A 4,354-nucleotide genomic window follows, 5' to 3' on the forward strand; every position below is an offset into this window, starting at 1 on the left:
TTTTTGACATCCAAAAGACTGGGATAACCAACTATTTGATGCCTGAAATTGAAGCTACTGATCTCGAGAAGATTTGATTTCAACAAAACAGCGTTACTTCTCACACATCCCAACAATCGATGGATTTACTGAGAGAACACTTCGGTGAGCAGAAAATTTTACGTTTTGGGCAGGTCGATTGGCCACCAAGATCTTGTGATATCACACCGTTAAACTTTTTCTTGTGGGGATATGTAAACTCTAAAGTCTATGCAGATAATCCCGCTTCGATTCAGGCCTATGTAGCAAAACAGCATGCGTGCCATTCACCAGTTAACAGTCGAAATGCTCGAACGAATCATCGAAAATTGGACCATCGCAGACGTAGCCGCGGTCAATGTTTGAAATAGATAATCTTCAAAAAAATAAATACCAAAGAACGTTCTTTCGAATGGTAATAAACATTCCCCATTAAACTTGAAGTTTCTGTATTTTTTCTTTAAAAAAGTAAGAAGCCTCGAGATGGATCACCCTTTATATCAGTTAAATAAATCATTCATATAGTAATGAATAACAAACTGATGTTTAGAAACAAGGATTTATGGTGGATATATAGTACTTTTGAGAACGGTTGCATGTAGATTTAGATCTCAAAGTAATGAAATAATACAATTTCTGCTCAAATTTACTTCTTCTTCTTTACTACTCAAGTCTACCTAACCAAAATTAAACCAAATTTATATACATCCAGAGTCCATTCTCCAAACCCACTTAATTTTTGTAACAACAAAAACATTGAAACATAAAGAAACAACTTCATTTTTCATTTCACCCAACACTAAAGTTATATTTTTTCATTAAACGCATGCAATTATAGTTGAACATTTGAATAATAATTAATATTTGTGAAACTCTCTTAAGTTAAATTTGCACATTTACATATTTTTATTTATATTTATAATGCTTGGTATAATGTGTTACATAAGTGCTCATTTCTCCTGAAATCGCTTAGTAAACATAGTATATATATGTATATATGTATTTCTTGTATCGCCGTATTGGTGCATTTACATATGATTATACATATAGTCAATTAATATCGTATAATTTTGTATTTTTAATTTTGAGATTTAGTGCCAAATTTATTGTATTTCGCAACCAAAATTCAAAATGTCATGCTCTTTCTAAGTCATTATGTTTTTTTTTTGTTTTGTAATCCCAAACAACAGCAACATGTTTTGAGGTCTTCGAATATTCATACTAGATGATGACTTAAGGACTGAGTAGAGCATAATAAACTTTAATTAATACACACACAACAATTTATTTTGATAATGACAATTAATTTATAGCATATTTCATATACATCTATGTATGTAGGTATGATTATAATTCTCACATTCTTCAATTCTAGGCTTCAGGAAAGCATGAAAATTTTTCAACACTTTTCTAGCATATTTTTGTAATATTTTGAAAATTTTGCAACAAGTAGTAAGCTTTGGTTAATTACTGGTTATATATACATGAAATGGCGTATAATTTCACTCGCTTCACATACTTATGTGCTACTAAGTTTAGTTATTGTGATTCACATTTCCATCTAGTAGGGTAGTCCAATTTACACACGCTCGAAAGTTGTCCATAATTGTTTTTGTTTTTATTGTGTTAAATTATATTAACTGAAGTGAGAATTCTTTCAGCAATGCGCACAAAGTTTTGTTGGAGCGTCAGCAACGTTTATGTAACCACAAAAAATAACCGTTAATATGTTTTTAACTCATTTTTGTTTTGTGCATGGATGGTCTCGACTGATTAGGCTTTATGAAAATGTTGTACGCTTCTAATTTACTAAAAAAAATTAAACTAGATAAATAAATAAATAAAGGCAATAAACAGAAGTGTTGAGTTTGGGCGCCTCGCACCCTGTAGTAAGCCTTCGTCATTCTGAAAATATAAAAAAGTTTTTGATATCAAATTTAAGATGTATAATATTCAGATATATGAGGTGTGTTGAGAAGATAACGAGTTTTCTAAAGTTATAAATTTCGCGGGTTTGGAGAGTCCAATTGTAATATTTTTTATTATATTGATAAAAATGCCCTGAAGTACGATAAAACCGCTGAAAGAGCTAAAGACTAACCCAAAAATCGAGTTCAAGAAAGAAGCGCTGGCATGGGTGCATAATATCTATTTTGAAATCGACAATATTAATGTGGACGATTGAATTAATACTTTTTTAAAAACCGAATATTAAAATTGCGGATTCTAAAAGCAATGGACGCTACAAACAGGTCCTTAAAATCTACGCACAGAAAATCTACTAATTTAGTACACTAAAAGGCAGGGATAGATACCGAGAGTTCAGAAGGAAAGCGAGACGCATTTGCAGACAAAAAAATGAGATGTCGAAATGCTTTAGTACGAAGAGCTTGACAAGCTGGCCGACAGGGGTAATGCTCGAAAATTCTACGAAAAGATTCGGCGACTAACAGAAGGTTTCAAGACCGGAGCATACTCTTATAGAACCCCCAGAGGCGTAAAATTATGGAGAAAACCCTTCTCCAATCTGCTGAATACCAGTGAAAGCATAACACCAGGAGATATCGAACCCGATTCTCCAATGGATGACGACGGAGCAGACGTTCCGTTGACCGACCATGAAGAAGTTCGAATAGCAATTACACGTCTGAAGAACAACAAAGCGGCGGTGGCCGATGGATTGCCGGCCGAGCTATTCAAATATTCAAATGGAGAAGAACTGATAAGGAGCATGCATCAGCTTCTTTGTAGAATATGGTCGAACGAAAGCATGCTCGACGATTTGAATTTAAGTGTGCTCTGCCTTATCCACAAAAAGGGAGACCCCACAATCTGCGCCTACTGCCGTGGGATAAGCCTCCTCAACATCGCATATAAAGTTCTATCGAGCGTACTGTGTGAAAGGTTAATGCCCACCGTCAGCAAATCAATTGGACCTTATCAGTGTGGCTTTTGGCCTGGAAAATCAACAATTGACCAAATATTCACCATGCGCCAAATCTTGAAAAAGGCCCGTGAAAACACACTTCACCCCTTCGTCGATTTTAAAGCAGTTTTTGATAGCACGAAAAGGAGCTGCCTTTATGCTGCTAGATCTGAATTTGGTATCCCCGCAAAACTAATACGGCTATGTACACCGACGTTGAACAATACTGCTGGAAAAAATAATTCGAGCTGCAGAACAGGTTCTACTTCGGACTGAGTAAGAAATTGAGAAGTAAAGTCCTCTCTCGACGAACAAAGACCAAAAAACTCTCGTAGTGACTCAGCATTCCCGTCCCGCTGTGTGGTGCAAAGGCATGAACGATGACAACATCTGTTAAGCCGGCGTTACAAGTTTTCGAGAGAAAGGTTCTGCGGAAGATTTATGGTCCTTTGGACGTTTGCAACGGCGAATATCGCAGGCAATAGAACGATGAGCAGTACGAGATATACGACAACTTTGACATAGTTCAGCGAATTAAGAGGCATCGGCAAGTATCGACTGGCGCGCTGTTGTAAGCTCGGCTATAACCGGGTACGCGGTGAGTAAAGAAGAAGAAGAATTCAGGAGAATGCGAAACCGACAAAACTTTAAGAGTTTATTTGGTTTGGTGTGTGCTAAAAAGTTTACAACGTTTGGTAAGGAAAACTGTTGTTAATACTTCCAAAATTTACCAACACAAACTCACCCATTTTCAAATGCAAACATCTACTCTCTCCACGAAAATACGTTACAGTTAGGCAATCAGCGTCGGCACAATTTTTGAAACTTTAGCTCACACAAGTGGGAGCGGTATCCATGCACTAAGCTCTAAGCTAGAATGGATTCGCTCTTTTATACTTTTCTCTCAGCACAAAAGCATATGTGGACACTCATACAAGTGCAGTGTATCCTTTAATACAATTTAAATTTTCCGCCTAACTGAGTGTCAAGTAATATGCTATCAGGCTGCGCTCAACCGGCGCTAAATAAAATTAATCATTCTCTGTATTGAGTGTTCGATTTAATTTCCTTTGATTGGTTTCTTCTTATCACAAATGTGCACTTGCGCCAACACACATATTGTTAGAATCGTAAGGGAAAGGGATTTCTAAATGGAAAGGGTTTTCTAAGGAATTTATTAATTTTATATTTCGCCATAAAAGTGGCAAAATTTAAAAAAAAAAAATAAAAAAAATGTAACATTCAATAAACAGAGAGTGAAGTTAAGCTTACTTGACTAGCACTTTGGCCGAGTTTCTCTTCCTTAAACTGTTCGCATAACAGACTTTGCCAGCATTGAACCGCTTGCAAACGTCTACTGCATTTAGAGCGCAGCTTTTTGATCAGAAATTGGAAATTTGGGAGTAAAAA

The 4,354-nt window shown here is 35.9% G+C and overlaps 1 long non-coding RNA gene across 1 annotated transcript; it reads right to left on the reverse strand.

Moving 5' to 3' along the window:
• Positions 1–1,168: 1,168 nt before the first annotated feature.
• On the reverse strand, positions 1,169–3,807 carry LOC120775180. The gene is made up of 2 exons (XR_005705297.1): positions 3,690–3,807; positions 1,169–1,923 (listed from the first exon to the last, which is right to left on the reverse strand). It is a non-coding gene; the product is annotated as an uncharacterized LOC120775180 (long non-coding RNA).
• Between the last annotated feature and the right edge of the window lie 547 nt (positions 3,808–4,354).

The sequence above is a fragment of the Bactrocera tryoni genome, chromosome 4 (genome assembly GCF_016617805.1).
Source record: "Bactrocera tryoni isolate S06 chromosome 4, CSIRO_BtryS06_freeze2, whole genome shotgun sequence".
NCBI classification, from domain to species: domain Eukaryota; kingdom Metazoa; phylum Arthropoda; class Insecta; order Diptera; family Tephritidae; genus Bactrocera; species Bactrocera tryoni.